This window comes from Symphalangus syndactylus, chromosome X, assembly GCF_028878055.3.
Source record: "Symphalangus syndactylus isolate Jambi chromosome X, NHGRI_mSymSyn1-v2.1_pri, whole genome shotgun sequence".
NCBI lineage: Eukaryota > Metazoa > Chordata > Mammalia > Primates > Hylobatidae > Symphalangus > Symphalangus syndactylus.
In genome coordinates this window covers 78,978,444-78,988,457 of record NC_072447.2, presented here as the reverse complement: position 1 = coordinate 78,988,457, position 10,014 = coordinate 78,978,444, and positions in this window count along the sequence as shown.

Sequence of the window (10,014 nt, the reverse complement as noted above, 5' to 3'; positions counted from 1 at the left end):
TTTTGTCTTTTCTGGGTGATGGATATAGAGGAGCAACACTGGATAACTTCAAATCTCTCCAAGTGTAAACAAGTCAGGTGCTTGAGAATCGTTCTTACTTTACTGTCTTACTTTGAATCTACTGGGAATGTGGTCTTTTTTTTTTATAACAAGTTTCCAAACACTTACTTAAGGAAAAAAAATACTCACTAGCCATGTATTAAGGACCTATTATGTTTAAAGACCTAGATTACGTGCTTCAAAAAAGACAAAGACTGGTTAGACCAGGATCCAATCCCCAGCAGGCTCCCAGGCTATAGGGGAGACCAAATAGTACACAATTAGTCATAATACAGGCAGAATAAAATGAATAGTGCTATGAGAGGACAGAGGAATAAATAACTCACTTCAGGTTTACGGGGAGGCTGGGTGCAGTGGCTTGCGTCTGTAATCCCAGTACTTTGGGAGGCCAAGGTGGGAGGATTCCTTGAGCCCAGGAGTTCAAGACTAGCCTGGGCAACATGGCAAAACCCCATCTCTAACAAAAATATAAGAATTAACTGGGCGTGGTGGCGCACACCAGTAGTCACAGCTATTGAGGCAGCTGAGGCTGGGGGGGATCGTTTGAGCCTGGGAGGCGAAGTTGCAATGAGCCGAGATCACCCCACTGCACCCATTCTGGGTGACAGTGAAACTTTGTCTCAAAAACAGACAACACACGTGTATAGGGAGGCTATGTGACGGTTTACCAAGGGAGGTGGCATTAGACCTGGGCCTCAAACACAAAGTGGAAAGGGTTGGGAGGCCACAGATGTAGGGGTGGGAAGTGCAAGGCTGAGATTTTTCCAACCAAGGGGTGGTAGGCTCAGATCTATTTCTTTAGGGAGAAAATCCCCAGAACAATATGAAGAATAGCGAGTGGGAGTAGGCCTGAAAGCCTGGAGATTGGTGGAAGGAGTATGGCTAAGAGGTTCTGTGGACCTCAATGGGGACTGTGGGGATAGGGAAGGGAAAAAAAGATTCAAAGTAAATTTCAGGCATTTTGAAGGTCGAGTCCGCAGGATCTGATGAATCATTAGAAGTAAAGGTTCTGGGGGGGTGGCTCATTCCTGTAATCCCAGCACTTTGAGAGGCAGAGCTTGGTGAATCATTTGAGGTCAGGAGTTCGAGACCAGCCTGGCCAACATGGCGAAACTCCATCTCTACCAAAACCACAAAAATTAGCCAGGCATGGTGGCAGGTGTCTGTAATCCCAGCTACTCAGGAGGCTGAGGCAGAATTGCTTGAACCTGGGAGGCGGAGGTTGTAGTGAGCCAAGACCATACCACTGCACTCCATCCTGGGTGACAGAGTGAGTGAGATTCCGTCTCAAAAATAATAATAATAAGAGGTAAAGGTTATAAAGATTAGGGGAAAAGGAAGAATTGAGCATGAATCCCAGGCTTCTAGCCTTGATGACTGGGAGAGTGAGATGCCTTTAACCAAGATGGATGGCACAGGGACAAGTTTTTTTGTTTGTTTGTTTTGTTTTTTTTCAGATGGAGTCTCGCTCTGTTGCCAGGCTGGAGTGCAGTGGCGCGATCTCGGCTCACTGCAACCTCCGCCTCCCAGGTTCAAGCGATTCTCCTGCCTCAGCCTCCTGAGTAGCTGCGACTACAGGCACGCACCACCATGCCCAGCTAATTTTTGTATTTTTAGTAGAGACGGGGTTTCACCATGTTGGCCAGGATGGTCTTGATCTCTTGACCTCGTGATCTGCCCACCTCGGCCTCCCAAAGTGGTGGGATTACAGGCATGAGCCACCATACCCAGCCAAGTTTTTTTTTTTTTTTTTTTAGGGGTGTGTGTGTGTGTGTGTGTGTGTGTGTGTGTGTGTTCCGTCAGGGATAGGAGAAGGTTGCTAATAAGTTGAGATTTTTATCACATTGGTTTCGAGACTCCATTGAAACACCCTTGTGGTGCACCATGCAACATGGCACAGCAGAGAGAACACCCAGACTTGAGTTTTTCTAATCATAGGTCTGCCATAAAATCTTGGGCAAGACAAGCTTTTCGAGCCTCACCTAAAAAATGAGTTCATATTCTGCCCTGACTTTCTCACAGAAGTGTTGAGAAGGTCAGATGAGACAACAGACCCAAAAGAGCAAATATTGATGCTACATGTTACCGTATGTACTAGGCAGTTGGAAATTCAAGTCTGAGGCTTAGGAGAGAGATGAGGTGTTAATTTAGAAGTTATCTGCAGAGCTTCTCGCTGAAGCTCTGGGAGTACACAAGGTCACTTGGGAACATAGAGTGAAGACAGAAGAGGACAAAAAACCCAAACACAGTACTTTGGAGAATGTCTCCAGTTAACCAGAGAAAGGCACTGAGAGGGAGAGACCAGAGAAGCAGGAGGAGCCCCAAATCTGACAGACGCCAAAGACATAACCACCTGATAAAAAACTGTCCTTACAGTCCAGGCCAGGATGAAGTCTTAAATTGACCTTCTCCTTCTCCCATTCACAATGGGAGAAGGGTGCCAAACTATCCACTTCCTCTTACCTTCTTCCCTTGTTGAAACAGAGAAGGGCCTGATGTCATTTGTTCAACTAGATATCTACTCTGTTCTGAGCCTCATGTTACTACGAATACAAACATGAATAAGAACCTGGGGTTGGCTGGCGCAGTGGCTCATGCCTGTAATCCCAGCACTTTGGGAGGCCAAGGTGGGTGGATCATTTGAGGTCAGGAGTTCGAGACCAGCCTGGTCAACATGGTGAAACCCCAACTCTACTAAAAATACAAAAATTAGCTGGGCATGGTGGCTGGCCCCTGTAGTCCCAGCTACTCCGGAGGCTGAGGCAGGGGAATCGCTTGAACTCGTGAGGCAGAGGTTACAGTGAGTTGAGATCGCACCACTGCACTCCAGCCTGGGTGACAGAGTGAGACTCTGTCTCCAAAACAAACAAACAAAAACAACAACAACAACAAAAAAAACCTGGGTTCTACTCTTCAGAAGTTCCTAGTCTGATAGGGAAGACCAGGGCTGGGACGGGGTGAGGCAACTGAGGCACCTAGGGTGAAAAATGTAAGGGCACTTGTTCTCGGGGTTACATACGTACAGGGTTGGCATTTGTATGACCCCGAGAGGGAGTGCCTCCTTACATTTGCATTCTAGGTACCTCGACTGCCTTACTCCAGTCCTGACCCTGGGAAAGACTCTCGTGTCAATAAAATAGCCAAGGTAGAATGTAATTGTTTCTCACTCTCTCCCAGGAAATCAAGAAAGGTTAGAGGTGGCCGGGTGCAGTGGCTCATGCCTGTAATTGAGACCAGCCTGGCCAACAAGGTGAAACTCTTCTCTACTAAAAATACAAAAATTAGCTGGACGTGGTGGGCATCTGTAATCTCAGCTACTTGGGAGGCTGAGGCAGGAGAATCACTTGAACCTGGGAGGTGGAGGTTGCCACTCACTCCAGCCTGGGCGACAGAATGTGACTCCATTGAAAAAAAAAAAGAGGCTGGGCACAGTGGCTCATGCCTGTAATCCCGACACTTTGGGAGGCTGAGGCAGGCAGATACGAGATCAGGAGTTCGAGACCAGCCTGGCCAAAATAGTGAAACCCCGTCTCTACTAAAAATACAAAAAATTAGCCAGGCGTGCTGGTGGGCACCTGTAATTCCAGCTACTTGGGAGGCTGAGGCAGGAGAATCACTTGAGCCTGTGAGGCAGAGGTGTCAGTGAGCCTAGATCGCGCCATTGCACTCCAGCCTGGGTGACAGTGTGAAACTCTGTTTCAAAAAGAAAGAAAGAAAAGAAGGAAGGAAGGAAGGAAGAAAAGAAAGAAAAGAAAAGAAAAGAGAGAGAAAGAAAGAAAGAAGGAAAGAAAGAAAGAAAGAAACGAAGGAAAAGAGAAGAGAAAGAAGGGAGAGAGGCAGGGAGGAAGGGAGAGAGAGAGAGAAAAGGAAGGAAGGAAGGATGGAAGGAAGAAAAGAAAGAAAAAGATAGATTACAGAGGTGACATGGGAGCTGGGGTTTCATGAAGAGTGGGCAATAGCTTGTCAGGCAGAGTAGAGGTGCAGGGATCAGTGTGAACAAAGGCATGGAGGCATAACACAGCATCGGGTGTCTGCAGGAAAGGGTGGCTGGGCTGCAAAGAAGGTGGAGAGGATGTAGTGGAAAGGCTGAGGGTGGTGGGAGGTGTTGCTGGGAAAATAAATAGAGGTCAGGTTGTGAAAGGCATTGAATGCTATGCCATGCCACACCCTGCTAGAGTGACCAACCATCTCAGTTTGCCCGGGACTTCCCCAGTTTCAGCAATGAAAGTTCAGCATCCTGGCCGGGCGTGGTGGCTCACACCTGTGATCCCAGCACTTTGGGAGGCCGAGGTGGGCGGATCACAAGGTCAGGAGATTGAGACCATCCTGGCTAACACGGTGAAACCCCGTCTCTATTAAAAAAAAAAATAGAAAAATTAGCCGGGCGTGGTGGCAGGCGCCTGTAGTCCCAGCTACTCAGGAGGCTGAGGCAGGAGAATGGCGTGAACCCGGGAGGTGGAGATTGCAGTTATCCGAGATCGTGCCACTGCACCCCAGCCTGGGCGACAGAGCCAGATTCCATCTCAAAGAAGAAGAAAGAAAGAAGAAAGAAAGAAAGAAAGAAAGAAAGAAAGAAAGAAAGAAAGAAAGAAAGAGAAGGAAGGAAGGAAGGAAGGAAGGAAGGAAGGAAGGAAGGAAGGAAGGAAAAGAAAGAAAGAAAGGAAAGAAAGAAAGAAAAAAGAAAGAAAGAAGGAAAGGAAGGGAAAGAAAGAAAGAAAGGAAAGAAAGAAAGAAGGAAAGGAAGGGAAAGAAAGAAAGGAAAGAAAGAAAGAAAGAAAGAAAGAAAAGAAAGAAAGAAAGAAAGAGAAAGAAAAAGAAAGAAAGTTCAGCATCCTGAGAATCCCTCAGTCCTGGCAAGCTGGGATGGCCATACTTTATCCTAGTCTGTCTTCCTGTTATACTTTCTCCTAGAAGCAGTGGAAAGCCATGAAAGGACTTTCACTAAGAATTGGTGGGGTATGCTTCATGTTTTAAGGTGACTCTAGTGTGTCTGGGGGAAATGTAGAACTGGGTGCTGAAGAAACTCGAGGGGCCAGTTACAGGGAGGAAGTATGGTATAGAAATGGTTAGTGCTGGCGGGGTGCGGTGGCTGGCACCTGTAATCCCAGAACTTTGGGAGGCTGAGGCGGGTGGATCACCTGAGGTCAGGAGTTCAAGACCAGCCTGGCCAACATGGTGAAACCCTGTCTCTACTAAAAAATAAAAATAAAAAAAATTAATCGGGTGTGGTGGCAAGCACCTGTAATCCCAGCTCCTTGGGAGGCTGAGGCAGGAGAATCGCTTGAACCTGGGAGGTGGAGGTTGCAGTGAACAGAGATCACGCCAATGCACTCCAGCCTGAGCGACAGAGTGAGACTCCATGTCAAAAGAAAGAAAGAAAGAAAGAAAGAAAGAAAGAAAGAAAGAAAGAAAGAAAGAAAGAAAGAAAGAGAGAAATGGTTAGTGCTTTGCCTTTGGCATCCACCAGATGTGAATTCCAGTTCCCCAGCTCAGCCCTTTCTTTCCTGTGTGACCAAGGCAAGTTACTTAATCTACTTGAGCCTTGGTTTCCTCATCTGTAAAATGGGAACAACACGGAGCTTGCCTCAGTGATAGTGAGGATTAAAGGAGGTAATGTTTAGCACAGTGCCTGTCATGGAGCAAGTGTTTTAATCCAAGTTCACTCTCGTCCACATTATCAGTTAGATTCTGGCAAGGCCTGAAGGAAAGCAGCAGTGACCATGGGGATGCTGAGGAGAAAAGGGATTTGAGAAAGATTTGAGAAGCAGAATCACCAGAACTTGTTTGTCTGTTAATTGATTATATTTTAGTGTGAATGAGTTCTCCCAGGTATCTGCATTTCAAGACAATTATCTCTAACTGAGGAATGAAAGGCTTTGTCCTTTGAAGAAAGCTGGAGCAGAAACAGAAAGGGGTTAGGGGAGACTGTGGGAAAATAAAGTGTGTTTGGGACCCCTAAGGTGAAGGGAGAGAAAGGGTGACAGTTTCAACAGCTTATCTTGACTTAGGCCAAAGGAGGTTAAGGAGTTCTGAGTAACAGTCTCTCCACATCTTCCCTGCACTCCCCAAGTTGCCTCCCTTCCCAGGGATGGACAATATCTGGATCCTGCTCCAGGTAGACATCCTGGGAAGGGCCCTCTCCCCACAAAACTGCCCTTCCCTGCCTGAGTGCAGGGCAGCCCCTTCCTCAACTTTCACCATTTCTCTCTCTTAACCTTAGGGATCCTGTACAAACATGTTGTTTTCCAGCACATTAGTACTTAGGGATATTTTCATATCATACTGAGCTCCCCACCCCCACCCCACCCCACATATCCTGAAACACTTCCTAAAGCAGCATAGAGTGGTTACTTTGGCTTTTCGTTTGTTTGTTTTTGTGTTTGCTTTTTTTTGAGAGGGAGTCTCTGTCACCCAGGCTGGAGTGCAGTGGCGCGATCTCGGCTCACTGCAACCTCCGCCTCCCAGGTTCAAGTGATTCTTCTGTCTCAGCCTCCCGAGTAGCTGGGATTACAGGCGTGTGCCATCACACCTGGCTAATTGTTATATTTTTCATAGGGATGGGGTTTTGCCATGTTGGCCAGGCTGGTCTGGAACTCCTGCCCTCAAGCGATCCACCCCCCTCGGCCTCCCAAAGTGTGGGGATAACAGGCGTGAGCCCCTGTGCCCAGCCAGAGTGGTTACTTTGGAATAGAGGAAACAGCACAGGTTTTGGATTAGAATGGGACTAGGTTTTAATTCTAGCTCTGCAGTGCAACCTTTGGACATATTACTTAACTTCTCTGAGTCTCCATTTCCTCATCTACAAGTATGGGGATAATAATAGCTACCTTGCCAGTACTGAAATTATACATGTCAGTGCTTAATTTAGCACCAAATCTGGCACATATTAGGTGCTCCATAGTATGGTGCGCCTGGCCCACCTAAGTCATTTCTAAGTCTGGTAATAAAGTTTCAGACCATATTATGATTGGGACACATCCTTTTCATTAAAACTACATTAAGAGCTAAGGCACTTGGCAGAGCGCGGTGGCTCACGCCTGTAATCCCAGCACTTTGGGAGGCCAAGGCAGGCGGATTACCTGAGGTCAGGAGTTGGAGACCAGCCTGGCCAACGTGGTGAAACCCCATCTCTACAAAAAAATACAAAAATTAGCCAGGTGTGGTGGGACACGCCTGTAATCCCAGCTATTCAGGAGGTTGAGGCGGGAGAATCACTTGAAACCGGGAGGTGGAGGTTGCAGTGAGCCAAGATCACTTCATTGCATTCCAGCCTGAGCGACAGAGCAAGACTCCATCTCAAAAAAAAAAAAAAAAAGGCACTCCCCTCACAGCCATCCTCCCACATACCTGTGAATGTGGTCATATGTATCAATACAATGATACATCATATGCATGCAAACATACAGACTTGCTTGCTTAAGCACACGCACATGACAATGGACAGTTAGACAGTCAAGAAAACATGTTAGGCCAGGCACAGTGGCTCACGCCTATAATCCCAGCACTTTGGGAGGCTGATGAGGGAGGATCACTGGAGCTAGGAGTTTGGGGTTGCAGTGAGCTATGATGGCACCACTGCACTACAGCCTGGGCAACAGAATGAGACCCTGTTCAAAAAAAAAAAAAAAAAAAAAGCAAGCATGTTAATTAGGTGAGACAGAGTTTAACTCAGTGTTTGAGAGAATTGGTGAATAGCTGGAGAAACAGCAAAGATGGCGAGATGAAATAATAACAGCACACCCTTGTGTAGGGCTGACTATCGACCATATATAAAGCACTTGTTTGAAGTGCTTTATATATAATGGACACATTTAATCCTCACTACAGCCCTGTGACACAAGTACTCATGCTTTACAGATGAGGAAACTAAGGCCTAGAGTGGCCAAGTAACATAGTCAAACTCACACAGGTAGGAAGTAAACAATGCTTTTTTTTTTTTTTTTGAGACAGAGTTTCACTCTTGTTACCCAGGCTGGAATGCAATGGTGCGATCTGGGCTCACAGCAACCTCTGCCTCCCGGGCTCAAGCTATTCTCCTGCCTCAGCCTTCCTGAGTAGCTGGGATTACAGGCATGCGCCACCATGCCTGGCTGATTTTGTATTTTTAGTAGAGACAGGGTTTCTCCATGTTGGTCAGGCTGGTCTCGAACTCCCGACCTCAGGCGATCTGACCACCTCAGCCTCCCAAAGTGCTGGGATTACAGGCGTGAGCCACTGCACCTGGCCAACAATGCTCTTAATCACTATGTGACACTGACTTTTCATAGGGGCTTCAGTTGTAGTGAAAAAAATGGAGAACAGTTGGTCACCATCCTGTGTAAATTACCCTTTCTCCTTGAAGTCCACTTTCAAATAATTCTGGTCTTTCTTCCATAGTTCACTGTCAACTTTAACACATCTGTTTGTACAAAGGTCTGCCCTGATCTGGATCTCCTGAAGACCCCTACAGTATGTCCATGATCATGAGTACAGAATTGCCTGTTAGTCTAGTAGGGGCTTAACTTTTATGTCAGAAGGGCTTCTACACGTGATACTGGAGTCCAGACTCCTGTGCAAACCTGCATGCATTTCTATGAGACTTTTAACTGACCAGCCCCGACCTGCTTTGCCAGTCTCACCTCCTACTGCAACCACCCCCCTCCCCATCCCATGCGTTTTCTGCTGTAGTCACAGTGAACACACTCTACTCTCTCACGACTCTGAACCTTTGCACATGCATATGTCTTCTTCCCTGCTGCCCTGAATCCCACAGGCTACTAAGCACCTACTATGTGTTAAGCTTATGCAAGTGATTACCACACAATAGTTTCTTTCTTTTCCTCCCTCCCTTCCCCATTCCCACTTCCCCTTCCCCTTCCCTTTCCCCTTCCCCTTCCCCTTTTCCTTCCTTCCTTTCCTTCCTTCCTTCCTTCCTTCCTTCCTTCCTTCCTTCCTTCCTTCCTTCCTTCCTTCCTTCCTTCCTTCTTTCTTTCTTTCTTTCTTTCTTTCTTTCTTTCTTTCTTTCTTTCTTTCTTTCTTTCTTTCTTTCTTTCTTTCTTCCTGATGCAGTCTTGCTCTGTCAGCCAGGCTGGAGCACAATAGCATGATCTCAGCTCACTGCAACCTCTGCCTCCTGGGTTCAAGCAATTCTCCTGCTTCAGCCTCCCAAGTAGCTGGGATGACAGGCGCGTGCCACCAGGCCAAGCTGATTTTTCTATTTTTAGTAGAGACAGGGTTTCGCCATGTTGGCCAGGCTGGTCTCCAATTCCTGGCCTCAAGAGATCCACCTGCCTAGGCCTCCCAAAGTGCTGGGATTACAGAAGTGAGCCACCACGCCTGGCCTCTTTCTTTTTTTAAGACACAGATTTTATGAGCTAATCTTTCTTTCTTTCCTTCCTTCCTTCCTTCCTTCCTTCCTTCCTTCCTTCCTTCCTTCCTTCCTCCCTCCCTCCCTCCCTCCTTCCTTCCTTCCTTTTTTTTCAGAGTCTCACTCTGTTACCCAGGCTGGAGTACAGTGGCACAATCTCGGCTTACTGCAGCCTCCGCCTCCCAGGTTCAACTGATTCTCCTGCCTAAGCCTCCTGAGTAGCTGGGACTACAGGCGCCCACCACCACGCCTGCCTAATTTTTGTATTTTTAATAGAGACAGGGTTTTGCCATATTGACCAGGCTGGTCTTGAACTCCTGGCCTCAACAGATCCGCCTGCCTCAGCCTCCCAAAGTGCTGGGATTACAGGCGTGAGCCACTGTGCCTGGCCTGTGTGCTTTTCTTTTGTGTGTGTGTGTGGTGGTGGTGGTATTTTTTAGAGATGGGGTCTCACTGTGTAGTCCAGGCTGGTCTCCAAGCAATCCTCCCACATCATCTTCTCAAGCAGCTAGGATTACAGGTGCGAGTCACCGCACCTGGCACCATATAATGTGATAAGCGCTCTTATCACATACACCACAGTCATATTGTGGGAATTCAGAGTGGAG